We start from the raw sequence: 15,805 nt of genomic DNA on the forward strand, positions 1-15,805 counted from the left end.
CTTTTTCTCCCCTTCAATACTTACCTTGCCCGGTAAAGCCTCTTACCTAATTTGCTGATGGTGGGCTGCGTGGGCAGTGGACTCCGTGGGCTGCGTGGGGGGGGGGGGAGGACAGTCTGAGAAATAATGTGTACACATACATACATACACATATTAACTTACTATTTATTTTATATATTTAATTTAGTATTAAATTTTTTATTATTCATAACAAAGTTTATTTGCAAGAAACAATATAATAATAATAATAATAAGTGCACAGCCGAATCACAGAGGAATACAGCTCTGTATTTGAAAATAGCACCATTGCGGCGGCTAATTGACGCTCCGCGCATGCGCAGAAGCGTCCTGAGTGTTCCGGCGCCATTTTGGATAAGGGAACACACATTAAAAAACAGGAAAGAAACTGGCACTGCACATGCCCAGAGCGGCGAACGGCGCCATCTAGGCTGGAATTACAGCATAGAGAAAACACCACTGAAGGAGAAACAAACAGCAGCCATGACATAGGACTACAAGAGACAGCAATCCCAAAGGTAGAGAAAAAAAAGGGAATATAAACCACCACTTACTATAGAAATAAAAGATGGATATTAATATTTAAATAAGAGGAATTAATAGGCAAAAGAAGAAGGGGAGTCCACTGCAAAGGTAAAAAAGCTTCTTTAAAGCTTTAGTAATGCCAGAAATCCAGTAGCCCCCTGAGACCACCAGAATGGGGGTTCCCTCCATAGAAGCTTCTTTAGAGACTGTACAGAAGGGACTTCCAAACAGGAGAGGCTTGAACCTGCTGAGGCGAATGCGGTAGAGGCTTATTCATCTGTAACAGGAAAAATCCCGTCCGTCCAACCTGTCAGGTGAGGATAAAAAAGAGAATGCAGCAGGGGGGTCTCCCCTTCAAATTTATAGTAAATCCAATCCTGTCAGGTTGTGGGGGCGGAGTCACAACCCCAGTGTGTGCTGCCATGAAGGCGTCAGGAAATTATGATAAATTACTAAGTAAATAAAACCAAGCAGCAACACAGTCTGCTGGTGTCTGTTCTTACCTAAGTGTCAGAGGAAAAAATGTCTGTGTGCTCACATCAGGGATCAGCTGAGGAACTCTGATGGAGAGCGCTTCCTCTTATACCAACATTTGTAGGCGCTTTAATTGATAACAAGTGTGTAACATTTACTCATGGATTTACTCCCACTGGGAGGGGCCATCCCTAGCAGCATGTGCAAAATACAGACTGCCAGATGCAATAAGAACAAAGTACTAAATGATGTGAAAATGAAAGACTTAACCAGTAATAATAAATACCTAATTGTTTTGTAGGAATTATTCAGGCACTGTGATATCCGCAATTAGATATACAGTGTCTGTCTGTTCAGATCAGGAACATGCAAGTGTCATATCTCAGTAGAAAGACAATTACAATAAATGACTAAATAAATAAAGTAGCAATCATGCAGCCAGGCAGTCTGCTAATGTCTGTTCTTACCCAAGAGTCAATGTGATCACATCAGGGATCAGCTAAGGAACTCCGATAGAGAGCACCTCATCTTTTACCCACGTTTATAAGTGCTTTAATTGATAACAGGTGTATAGTATTTGGTCATAGGTTTATTCCCACAAAGAGGGGCCATCAGGCTGCTGAAAGTGGCCCTTCCGTGGCCACCTCTGTGTTCCGAAAGGCAATACTCCCCCGAACTCTTCAGTCGATTCCAACATAACTAACAAGACTGGAGAGGAGCTAACAAACATGCATCAGACATGCATGCATGGGTAAAGGCTGATGCAAGGAAGCATCAGTGTTTATAAGAGTACAGTGTAGCCACACAAAGCTATTCATTTTATATGGCGGGGTGTACCTAGCATGTGCAGCTCACTGAGCACCTGAAAGCCCCAGGCAATTTAAACAAGAAATAGAGAATGGTGATAAACCTTTTCTGTGCGTGGGCCCGTAACCATATTATTATTATTATTATTTTTTTGCATGTGCAGTATACTGTATGTCATTTTGTTTAATAAAAGTACAATAATTCTCTACCAATTGGTTTCCTTCTGAAATTACAATGTTAATTTAGACAAACACTTGACTAGCACTACATAGTTTTACTGTATACAAAGGAGAGCCACTGTTGCATCAAAAATAATACAATTGACCTGCAGTTAACTTCAGAACTGCAGTTGACCTGCTTTAGGCTGCGTTTTCATTCGCCCCCTTTCACACTTGTGCAACTTGAGGCAATGCCTGTGTAATCTTGAGGTCTATGGACCTCAAGTTGCATCAAAGTCAGACCAAAGTAGTGCACGGACTACTTTGAAGTTGCACAGATATGAATGGTGCTCATTTGGAATCATGGGGGACTTGTCCTGCGACTCTGCAGTCCCGAGTCGCAGGACAAGTCGCACAACTGCAAAATGGGCCTTTTTCTTGTATGAAAAGATAAGTAGTACTGTTGTGAGCAAAAGCCAATCATCACTGGCCCTTAGTCTTGAAACATCACTAGGTGTAAGGTACCGGTGCACAAAAAGGTAAGTTATTAACCACTTCCTGACTGGCGCACAACAATGTACGTCAGCGGAATGGCACGGGCAGGCAAATTGACGTACAGGTACGTCCATTTGTAATTGCCGCCCTGCCATTGCATGCACGTGCCGGTCGCAAACCAATCAATAAACGCTTATTGCAATTTTTTTAACCAAAAATATGTAGAAAAATATGTATCGGCCTAAACTGATGAAAAAAAATGTTTTTTTATATACTTTTGGGGGATATTTATTATAGCAAAAAGCTCTATTTTTGTTTATAGCACAGAAAATAAATACCGCAGGGGTGATCAAATACCACCAAAAGAAAGCTCTATTTGTGGGAAAAAAAAGACGTCAATTTTGTTTGGGAGCCATGTCTCACGACCGCGCAATTGTCAGTTAAAGCGACGTAGTGCCGAATCGCAAAAAGTGTACACTAAATGAAAGCCCAACCCCCCCACAGTTAGTAACACACCCCTAGGAACACTTAATCCCTACACTGCCACCCACTGGTTAACCCTTTCACTGCCAGTGTCATTTACACAGGAATCACTGCATTTATATAGCAGTGATTACTGTATAAATGACAATGGTCCCAAAAATGTGTCAAAAATGTCCGATGGGTCCCCCACAATGTCGCAGTCACAATAAAAATCGCAGATCGCCACCATTACTAGTAAAAAAAAAAATAATAAAAAATTATTAATAAAAATGCTATAAAACTATCCCTATTTTGTAAACGCTATAACTTTTGCGCAAACCAATCAATAATCGCTTATTGCGATTTTTTTTACCAAAAATATGTAGAAGAATACGTATCAGCCTAAACTGAGGGAAAAAAATGTTTTTTTATATATTTTTGGGGGATATTTATTATTACAAAAAGTAAAAAATAATGCGTTTTTTTCAAAATTATCGCTCTATTTTTGTTTATAGCGTAAAAAATAAAAACCGCAGGGGTGATCAAATACCACCAAAAGAAAGCTCTATTTGTGGGAAAAAAGGACGTTAACTTTGTTTGGGAGCCACGTCGCACGACCGCGCAATTGTCAGTTAAAGCGACGCAGTGCCGAATCGCAAAAAGTGGTCTGGTCTTTGACCAGCAAATTGGTCCGGTCTGAAAGTGGTTAAACATGGAAAAAGTTGAGTAATCCCTTGAGTAATCCCTCATCGCTATAGTGTATTTCACCTTTCATTCATGGATAAAAAATAAATTGATTGGTTAGTCTTGGAAATATTTTCTTCCAGGTTTCCATATTCCTGCTTTTCTACATCAGTTCCTTACACTTACCTTATATACTCGAGTATAATATATAACTTTTGGCCATGCTGTAAAAAAAGACCCATCATCCTCCTAGACCAGCTTGTGTGATAGACAGAACACTGCATCTATCACACAACCTGGTCTTGGAATTGGGCGGGACTTTTGTCACAGTGCAGCCAAATGTTTCACACTGAGCTCTGAGAAACAGCGGGAGATACCGGCTGTGCAATCCAGGTACTGACACACAGTCACTATTAGTGAGATTGGAATGATGGGCACATTGAGGCTGCAATAACGGGCACAATGAGGTGGCAATGATGGGAGTGAGACTACAATGATGGGCATGGTGGAGCTGCGGTGATGGGCACAGTGAGGCTACAATGATGGGCATTGTAAGGTTGCAATGATGGGCACAATGCGGCTACAGTGATAGGCAGTGAGGCTGCACTGATGGGCACAGTGACGCCAACAGCCTCTGTGTTGTCTGTGCCACACAGCATCCTGAAAATTTACCAGTACCTGCTGCATTTCCCACCCTAGGCTTACAACCGAGTCAATACATGCCTTGGCTTATATTCGGGTCAGCTTATACTCAAGTATATACAGTATGTTATTTAAGAGACAGAAAATTGGTATAAAAATTAAGGAATTTTATAGTTATTGTAAAGCAAGTATGTACAAGCTTAAAAACTTCAAAGATGATAAAGATTTTAGTCTTTTTTTCCATCACACATATTTGGCTGCTTTTTAATTCTTCTTCCTAGAGAGCCCTTAAATGACTAATGCCACCTAACCAAATGGAAAGGAAAGACTGTAGGACCTTAGCAATGGAAACAAAAATCTAAGAATAAAAAATACTGCTTATTTTTAAGAACAAGGGCCAAGTTTTTCTTTATGCTATCATCTCTGAGAGCAGCAGGGGAAGTGCACAGCAAAGGTTTTGTATAGAGAAAGAAAATAAAATTGTAATATGAAAAAGACCAGAAAGAATCAATAGATGATGCTGTTTGGAGACAGAAAACATAAGGACAAATAACTAGAGAAGATTGTAGCAGTTCTGCAAGCAGTCACAATGCACACCTTACAACAGAGGAGCACTGCAAATTTCTAAATAATAAATCACACGCTCTGAACAGGCTAGGGTGGACAGAATAGTTTGACTGCAAAGCACAGAGGCATTTGAATTATTAACATCGGAAGCAAAGATAAAACAAGGCAGAGAGAAATGAGAATATTTTTTAAACAGGTTCTCTGGTGCTGAAATATGTCTTTTGATTACGAGGATATATATTGAGTGGATTTGTGAGGGTAAAAGTGGTGTTAGCTTGAAGAATGGGTGGGATCCTGGAGCCAGTTGTACATTAACCCCTTCAGTGCAGACTTCCAATAATTCTCTATTGGTATAGGCAAAGAAGATCACATATGTTTTTTTTTTTTTTTTTTTATATAGAAAGGGTCATTATTTTGCATTATGTATTCAAAAGTATCAATTTTAAAATGTTTTTTTTTTTTTTTTTTATAATTTGGGTAATTTGTCTTTTTTTTTTTTTTTTTTTTTTTTTTTTTTTTTTACCAAAGTTTAGAAAAAGTAACAGAAATCAAAAAAAATAAAAATATATAGACTATTAACTTCAGAAAGGGGTTGGAGAATGGCATTACGGATGTCAACCTGGAAGAATAGTAGTGTATAGAAACAGCACACACATGATGAAAAAAGTATGAAAATAGAGAATGAAAACTACACCTCACATACAAAACAAGGGAACTGGCAAATGTGCTCATCCATACATACTGAATAAAAAACAGACATTGAGTATTAAAAATAACATAAAATATAAAAATAGTGGTACTATGCAATATCTACACATACAAAATTGGAACATGTAGTAAAATGATACCCAGTTAAAGCAAAAAAATATATAAAATTATATTATAATCATTGTACTATATTGCAGATACCCATAATAATATGCATGGAGAATGTGTGCAGCTGGTTGTTGCACAGTGGGTTTTCTATAGAAAACAATGAACAAATCTTTGAAAAAAAAAAAAAAGATAATTATTTAACCTTTTTAAGTAAATAGGGGGTGATTTATGAAAGCCGTGCGCCATCAGTAGAGGCGCACGATGAGGAGCAACGCACATTTTCATATTTACAAAACAGTGCGCCGGTAACAGAGCTTGAATCCCCCAGAATGCAATCTGTGTGCCAATGTGGACATGGGGTATGGCATCTCCAATTCAATATTAACAGAAGATGGAGGTGCCAATATTATGGGGTGATGTGAGGAAGTTTAGTAACAACTGACCAAGTAACAAATATGCCCAAAATAGAATGAGAAAGTAACTTTTTCAGAGAAAGCCTACTGTGCTTGCAAATACATTTAGAACTGCGTGAGATTAAGCAGTGCGCATGCGCAAGCGGCTCTTGCACTCGTTCACATGAGTTTGTTCACTTCGAAGCCTTAGTAAATGTTAAGCGCCATACATGTAATTGCAGGGGTTGAACGGGCACATCTCTAAATTGACAAAAAAATTTTTTCACACTGGTTCACCTTTATTTATTTTTTTAAGGAGATTTGCACACGGGTCATGTTAGCATGTTACGCTGCCAACATGTGACATGCACCTTGTTAAAATTATAAAAAAAGACTCTCGCTCCTCTAGCTCCTCCTAAAAGGGTATTTAACTGTTTTGCTTTTAAAGAGGAACTCCACACTCCATTCTCCAATGCTCTTGTCTCCCCCTCTAATCCCTTGGATTTCCATGGGCTAACTTTTGCTTTTAAAGGGGAACTCCACACTCCACTCCAGTCTCAAAAGGCTGTGAGCTGCCTTCACCAATCCAAACCACATCCTTTTTTAGAGCATATAACAGGGCCAGCTAGGAAAGGGGTGAGAAGAACGATCGCCCAACCCACTCCTGAACCATACAAGGCCCTATGCACTCAACATAGCTGGCTGCCTTTGGGGCATGTTGGTCTCAGCCCAATACCAATCACAAAGCACCTTGTACCCACTAGTTTAAAGGGGTTTCCACAAAAGCCCCCTGTCTGCAGCCCCCCACAACCCCAGTCTAGGGTTGTCTGTACCAGGCTCTTCTCCCCTTGAATATGGAAACAAGGTGGTTGACTTTTGGGGTGCTCCTCCTGCCCCCAAGCACCCTCCCCTCTCATGGGCTGGTTTTCTGTGTGTTTGGCTAGGGGGTTGTTTGTGTGTGGGAGGGGCACCATATTTTTTTTAGTTTGTAGTGATATTTTTCATGTGGGGGTTCTCATTTAAAGCCTCAACAGACCCAAATGGTCTTGTATGTATTGGGGGGGGGGGGGGGGGTAGGGGCAGGCTATTTTTTGTTTTGGGTTAAAATCTTGCAGCTGCAATGTAGATTTTTAATTTTTCTCTAAAGCTGTACATCTTTGAAGCAGCATTTGGATACATGCTACAGATGCACCACTTTAGCTTTTAAGCAATTTTGCATTTTTAAAGTCACTTCTTGTTTAGTTTTTGGGGTTGTCAAAATTGGTGACATTAATATATGTCCCTCAGGGTGGGACCTGGGCCCCCATACCCATTTTAGACCAATAACTAGAATATAAGCCAACCAAGTGTGGACTAGTAAAATTAACAAATCAGTTCCATAGACTTCAATGGTATTTGTTGTATAACTTTTGACCGTGTTAGGCTCTTTGTTTGCCTCCCCTGTACCGGCAGTGTTTGTCCCATCTGTAAATTTGTAGAATGCTGAATGATGTGCTTCATTTTGGACAGGGGGTGGCTTATTGCCAGCTGCATTTGGGTTGTTCTTGGCATGCTCAGGGACTTTGTTTTTTGCTGTGGCTTTTAGTGTGTAAAATGCATATGGGTTGTTCTGGACATGCTTAGGGACTTTGGTGTTTTTTTTGTGCTTTTTTTGTGTGTGAACAGCACCTGGGTTTTTCTGTGCATGCTCAGAGAGTGTTTTGGGGTTAGTAATTTAAGGACAACTTTAACTGGTGTAGTGTGTGTGTGTGTATGTTTTTGTGTGTGTTCAATTTTGTAGGTTGTTAGTTTTACTTTGATTTAATTGTCTGTGCTGCATTATTTTGCAAAATCTTCCTTAAGCTGTTGTGACTAATAAAGTTGAATAAATCCTTAAGAGACCGTCCATTTGTGAGCACAGTCCTTTTAACTCCTGTTCATTTCCTCTGCAAAATGGTCAGACCTCAAAACCCTATAACAATTTTCATGTAACAGATTTCCCAGCTTCCGCTTAACTAGGCAGATTGGGATGGCAAAACAAAAAAGATCTGATTTTGTCTTAAAGCTAATTTCCTGATGCCAAACATGGAAGCATACATATGATATAGCTCCACCCCTATATCCACCCACAGGATCTGTTTAGCTTTATAAAAATCAAAGATCAGCACCTACAGAACGTTACACTCAGGATAAAGCTCTTACCTGCTGACTACATCTGAGTCCATCTGGGTTCAGCCTCTCCCAATATGCAATCCCACATCTTAGGCTGCTAAATGCACTAACAAGGTGGGGAACCTGGAAATCTTTGCAGGTCTGTCAACTTCTATAAAACTTTTTTCTTTTTTTCATGTCTCTAAAGATCCCATACACAATGTGCAGCTTTTGATATCCTTTAGATTTGCCAGAACCATGTGGTGCAGGGGCCTGCCTGATTGCATACAAATTGAGGCACTTAAGGTTTGCTACTACCTTTTGGGCCGAATGCCCCTGCTTTGGCATATAGAAATGGTGCATGTATGCCCATCATTAGAAGTGGGTGGATGAAAGGAGGTATTCTAATGGTGGGCATACCCACCGATCAGTATCTTTTTTTCGTTCAGCCCATAGGCTGCATGAAAAAAAAGATCACAATATATGCCCAACAAGGACCAGCAACATACTGGTATGTTTCTGGACTTTGAGTGGTTATACCAGAATGATGCCTGTGGGTTTAGGTATCATCTTGCTATCATTCTTTTCAGCCAGCAGTCGGCTTTCATGTAAAAGCAATCCTAGCGGCTAATTAGCCTCCAGACTACTTTTATAAACAGTCTTACATGGTTTTCTCTGGCTCTCCGGTCCCAACAGGGAACCTGAGAATGCAGCCGGTGGTTCCGCCAGCTGACCAGAAAGCTTCAATCATCTCTATGGCCTAAGAAACCGGAAGCTACAAGCATTTCATGACTTAGATTTCACTGGATGTAAACAGCACCATTGGGAAATTGGGGAAGCATTTTATCACATCGATCTTGGTGTGGTAAGATGCTTTGAGGAGAGATCTAGGGTCTAAAGGGTCTTTCAAAAAAGAGTACCTGTCACTACCTATTGCATAGGGGATATTTACATTCCCTGATATAAAAATAAAATATATAAATGAAAGGAACAGTTTAAAAATAAAATAAAAAAGCAAAATAAATAATAAAAAAGGCACCCCTGCCCCCCCTGCTCTTGAGCAAAGGCGAACGCATGCGTAGGTCTGGCGTCATATGTAAACAGCAATTGCACCATGCATGTGAGGTATCACCGTGAAGGTCAGATCGAGGGCACTAATTTTAGCAGTAGAACTCCTCCGGAAATCTAAAGTGGTAACCTGTAAAGACGTTTAAAGGCTTTTAAAAATGTACGTAGTTTGTTGCCCCTGCATGTTTCTGCGCAATTTTAAAGCATGTCATGTTTGGTATCCATGTACTCGGCCTAAGATCATATTTTTTTTATTTCATTGAACATTTGGGAAATATAGTGTGTTTTACAACATTCAAACTGCGCAAATACTGTGTGGAGAAAAATAAACACCCACCATTTTAATCTGTAAGGTCAAGGTTAGGTTAGTGGTCAAGAGTGGGTGATGTGTGACATAAGCTTCTAAATGTTGTTCATAAAATGCCAGGACAGTTCAAACCCCCCCAAATTACCCCATTTTGGAAAGAAGACATCCCAAGTTATTTGCTGAGGGGCATGTCGAGTCCATGGAATATTTTATATTTTGGCACAAGTTGCGCGAAAAAGACAATTTTTATTTTTTTTGCACAAAGTTGTCACTAAATGATATATTTCTCAAACATGCCATGGGCATGTGTGAAATTACACCCCAAAATACATTCTGTTGCATCTCCTGAGTACGGGGATATCACATGTGTGAGACTTTTTGGGAGACTAGCCCCGTACGGGACCCCAAAAACCAAGCACCGCCTTCAGGATTTTTTTATTTTTTTTAATAAAATTTTTATTACTTTTACTGTAAATGACAAGCAGTCAAGAAATAGAAACAGTAAACATACAAGGAACACGGAATACCGATACATGGTTCGTACTCAACAGCCACATGCCTAAAAGCCTATATGTGTACAGCAGAGTCCATGGGATCGAGAACACAACCTAGCAAAAAGAAAATACATAGTAGAGCAATACAAAGTCATCATAGGATGTAAGCTAAGAGTCAGTACGCTGTAGTTCAAGTCAGGGGGGCTCCTCCCCAAGTGTCTCCCTGGGTATTTTTAGCGCACCCAGAGAATTGGTAATATCTCTCTTGAGATACCATTCTGTGTATCTGAATGGCTGCATAATCCTGTTTATATCCTCCTTCGCAAAGACATGTTCCATAAATGTGCGCCATCTTGAAAAGAAACGTGTGGTTGATTTAAAACTTAGCAGAATAGTATCCAATCGTTCCAGGTAGAACAGAGTTTCCAGGGCTTTTTTCACAGCCTGTATCGAGGGCGGTGAGGGTTTGATCCATTGTGTCAAAATAGTTCTTCGTGCAACCAGTAGGCATAAATGCGCCCATTGGGGTATAGCTGTATAGCTATCTGAGAGGTGGGGTTCAGCCGATGCGGTATATCCAAAGAGACATAGAAGTCGGTCCTTGGGCAGATCCTGGTTTGTCACAGCATGGATAAAACGTAGCACCAAGTTCCAAAAGGTCACAACATGTGGGCATTCCCAGAAACGATGGAGAAGTGTAGGACGCAGTTTTGAGCACCATGGACAACATTCCTGGCTAGGATCAGTTCGGTTGATACGAAAGGGGTAATACGCCCTGTGAAGAATCTTGAATTGGGTTTCTCTCCATGTTTCGGAAACTGTAACATTTCTAGTTTTAACATAACCCTCTAGTAGTTTTCCCGGCAGATCCGCATCCTCAAAAATGTCTGCCCACTTTCGGAAAGGTTGCAGGCGGTATTTGGCAGAGTGGTATTCAATAAGGGAGGTATAAATAGTAGAGATAGAATAGTCTCCATTGTGTATGACCGTATCTATGAAGGATTTCTGGAACTGATTCGTTATATGTCTATGTCTGTCACCCAAGTAACTAAGGAGCTGGTGGTAATGAAAGGAATGATTTAACGGCAAGGAGAATTCTCTGGCTAGCATCGGGAATGGTTTGGGCTTGCCAGAGACACCCGAATAAACATCATAAACCTTTGTGAGACCCTTAGATGCCCAGTAGGTAAATACACTATGCATTGTGGAAGGGGGGAACATGGGATTTGATTGAATTGGCAAATATCGGGAAATATCGGACGGTAGCCCTATCAATTTACGCGTCTCCCGCCACGCTATCACCGTATCTCTAATCAGTAGATTAGATCGAAAATGTGTAGGTAATTTGTTTGGATTTGAATGAAGGATAGCCGATAGGGCAAACGGCGAGACCGTCGCAGCTTCTAATAAGTTATTGGAGTACCTAGAATTTCCTGAAAGCCAATCTAGGCCTTGGCGAAGCAGACATGCTAAATTATAAAATCGGATATTGGGTAGGCTCGCTCCTCCCTCCATCTTCGGGAGGCATAGTTTATTCAAAGCAATCCTCGGTTTCTTCCCGGCCCATAAAAATTTTGTCAAAGCTGAATGAATCAATCTAACATCCGAATGTTTAACTAAGAGAGGGATGGTTTGCATTGGGTATAGTAATCGGGCAAATGAGACCATTTTAAAAAGATGACATCTCCCGAAGAGCGAGAGAGGAAGAGCCGTCCAAGCCTCTAGTTCGTGTATAATCTTCGATATCACCGGAGGGAAATTAAGGGAATAAATAGTGGAAGGTGTCCGGCCAATGCGTATCCCGAGTTAAGTGATATAGTGTTTTGCTACGGCCAAGGGGGAGCTAGAGGTCCAGGTAGTGGCCAGGTTAGGTCGAAGGGATAGAATTTCGCTTTTGTCAAAATTGATGCGCAGTCCAGAGTACGACCGAAACGTGTGGAACAAGTCTGCAAGGCGTCTGAAGTCTCCCGACGGATCCGTAGAGAATAATAAAATATCGTCCGCAAAAAAGGCCGAACGAAGCGTGTGGTCCCCTAACTTGATTCCACTAATCCCGTTAGGCGAATTAATCAATCTCGATAACGGCTCAACGGCCAAGTTGAACAATAAAGGAGACAGGGGACAGCCCTGTCTTGTCCCCTTCGATAGGGGGATTGAGGCCGATATAAAGTCAGGGGTCACCAAGCGCGCCGTCGGGGATTCGTACATACGACGTAAAAATTGCAGGATCGGACCGGAAAACGCCAGCTTTTCCAATACTTGAAAAAGCCAGGACAGACTAATGTTGTCGAAGGCCTTTTCGGCGTCTAACGACATAATAGCCACATCTTTGTCAGGGTGGGATTTGGCGTACTCTAGAACTGTCAGGACCTTACGGATGTTTAACGTTGCCGAGCGCCCTTTAACGAACCCCGATTGAGCTGGGTGTAGAAGTGATGGGAGTAGAGACGCAAGACGAGTGGCGACAATTTTGGACAAAATTTTCACGTCTACGTTAATCAACGATATCGGTCGGTATGACCCTGGTAGAGTAGGATCTCTATCTTTTTTGCCGATAAGTCGTATGTATGCCTGAGTTCCTGTAGGTAGGTATGGGCCGCCCTCCCACATTGACTTAAAAACAGCTTGCAACGTGGCCGGGATAAAGTCTTTGGTCATTTTATAGAATTCGGCAGTGAGACCGTCTGGACCCGGCGCTTTAGACGATGCCAAAGATTTGATTGTGATCTGAATGTCCTCAATCGTAATGGGAGCGTTGAGGGCATCCGGAGCTTCAGTGGTGAGTTCAGGTAACTGTAGTTGACGCAGGAGGGTCGCCGCACCCTCCGGATCCACTGAGTCCGTCGAGTACAATCGAGTGTAATAATCCGTAAGGATTTTGTTAATTTCATCAGAGGACGTGTGTAGCACCCCCGCATCATCTTTCATGGACATAATACGCGTAGGTTTTCTAGTGCCGGCGCACATCCTGGCAAGTAGCTTACCTGCCTTGTTACCGAATTTGTGAAAATATAGAGTGGAGTACGACATTTTGGCCGATTCCTGCTGTTTTGCCCACAGATCAAACTCCCCCTTGGCCTTCGTCCATAATTTAATATTGGCCTGCGAACGATTAGATACTAAACGTTCGTGAGCACACCGCAATTTCTCGCTCGCCGTCATATATTGGCGTTTGGCGTTACGTTTAAATTGAGTGACATACGATATGATTTTACCCCTTAAGAAGGCTTTGCCAGCCTCCCAGAATAAGTTTGGCTTGGAAATGTATTCCCTATTGTCAGAGACATATTCCGCCCATGCTAGCTCTAGAACCGAACGAAAATCTTCGTTGTCTGCTAAGTACGAAGGGAATCGCCACAGAGGCGGCAGAGCTCCCGCGCGAGTGTCTAGCAAATGAATGGCTATTGGGCTGTGGTCCGAAATCCTAGGGTCGTAGATTTCAGGATCCCGGGTCAATGGAAAAAGCGCTTGGGTGACAAAAAAGTAATCTATGCGAGAAAACGAGTCGTGAGGAGGGGAATAAAACGTAAAGTCGCTACCCGTCGGATGAGCTATCCGCCACGGGTCCAGTAGTTGTAGTTGGTCGACCGTTCTGGCTAAGAGCGTTTGAGGGGTGAGAGGTCTGTCCCGAGTCGACCCTATGGTTGCGGATCTGTTCGAACGGTCAAGGGTGGGGGACATCGCCGCATTAAAATCCCCTCCTATAACGTGTAAAGTTTCTGGTACCATCGTCGTCCAGGTAGTCAAATCACGAAAAAAGGCAGAGTCAGGTGAGTTGGGGGCATAGACATTAGTAATAGCTATATCCGAATGGGCTAATTTGAGTGAAATGGTGATCATGCGACCTAACTGATCCACTTGTACATTCTTAACTGTATAGGTTAGCTTTTTGTGTAACAGAATCACTACCCCGGCCTTACGGCCATCAGATGGGGACCCAAAAACCTCCCCCACCCACAATCTACGGAGGCGTTGCATATCATCGGTCGAGAGGTGTGTCTCTTGCAATAGAGCCACATCCGCTCGTAATCGTTTCAAATGTCTAAGGATCATCAACCATTTACCTGGGGAGCGAAGCCCCTTAACATTCCACGACACGATCTTCAAGTGACCCCCCTCGACCGACGAAGCCATAGTAGTAATAATTCAGATGCCAGCGCTAAGAGGTAGCGGGGAAATCTCCCCCATATGCTCGATCCGCCAAATAGGGGAACACTCGAAGACCGTGCCGTTGCTAGGCTTAAAGGCATATAACATACATAAAAGCACGAAGTAAAAAACCACATGTAACGTAGAACATAACCTGCAGTGAATACAGAACAAATTAATACCCATAAGGTATCTAAACCATCTATCATGTACTCCTCTTTTTTCCACATCCAACCGTACGTGGATACCGACCCTCCCGCCTCCCCCTCACTCTTAAGTATTGTCCAGGAAGGATCAAGGGCCGAGTATAGCACCTCACGTGGGGGACAGCATAGATGCTGCAGTGGGAATGGCCCAGGCTGAGGGCGTTGAAAGAGCCCGCTTCCGAACGAACAAACGTTGTAGATATAGAGTACATAGCAGTGTCATATGGGATCAGAGTGGCGGGTTAAAAGAACCTAGCCGCCTCGTATATACTGTAGTTCGGCATGCAAAAGCAGGTTACCACCTCGGTGATACGTAGAGTGAAGGTTTGGAAACAGAACTTAGGTTAAGCGAGCACTTCATAGTCACCGTAAACCAACAGGAACCCAGAACCACAACACTAAGGGACTGCTAACGTAACGTAAACTGTAGAAGTGTGGGCACATGAGAGAAGAGAGAATAAAAAAAACAAAAAAAAACAAACGTGCACTCTTCAGGCCAATTCCATCGTCAGTATGGTGAACAGGAGCGCGTACGTCTTCATATCCAAAACGCCCGATCTCAGCGGCCACGATTTCCTTCACGATGCGAAAGCTGAGTGAGTCGGGTGCGCTTATACGGCGGCTTGCTAGGGCTGGAGCACGGTCTGCGATCTCCAGAGTCAGGTCGGGACGGTGAGCCGACCGAAGCATCCGTATGGTCCATTTCTGTGGTGGCTTGGGCCAAGTATCTTGCCGCTGCGTCCGGTGACGTGAAAGATAGACGTTCCCCCGAAGGCGCTTCCATTCGTAGAATAGCAGGGTAGGCTAAGGAGAACTTTACTTGTTGTTGATGCAGCGTAGTACACACCGGAGCGAACGCCTTCCTGCGTTTCATGACCTCAACTGAATAGTCGGCAAATAGCAGAAGTTTAGCTCCGTCAACGGTCAAGGTACGATTGCGCCGGAATGCTTGTAAAATCGCTGCCTTGTCAGCATAATTAAGATACCTCACAATAACATGCCTAGGCTTAGTGCGGGTATCCTCATATTGGCCGATACGGTGAGCACGTTCGATCGTACAGGGTATGCGGAGACCCAATTGCTCCGGTATGATTTTAGCACAAATGTCAGCGAGGTGATTCGCGGTAACCGTTTCCGGAAGACCAATGATTCGTAGATTGTTCCTTCTGGAGCGGTTCTCGAGGTCATCGATCTTATCCCACAGGTCTCTCGTCTCCGCCGTGAGACGGGCGAGCGTCGCCGATTGTGCCGTAGTATCATCCTCCAGATAAGAAATCCGATCTTCCGTCTGGGTGATGCGTTGCGCTTGTACTTGTAGCTCTATATGGAGCTGCTCCAGCCCTTTGTGTACGGCAGCATCTACTGTGGCTGTTAAAGTAGGGCCTAGAAGGGCAACAACTTCTTGGGCTAT

This window comes from Lithobates pipiens, unplaced genomic scaffold (genome assembly GCF_037356315.1).
Source record: "Lithobates pipiens isolate NorthernLeopardFrog02 unplaced genomic scaffold, aLitPip1_a1.2 Scaffold_10, whole genome shotgun sequence".
Taxonomy (NCBI): domain Eukaryota; kingdom Metazoa; phylum Chordata; class Amphibia; order Anura; family Ranidae; genus Lithobates; species Lithobates pipiens.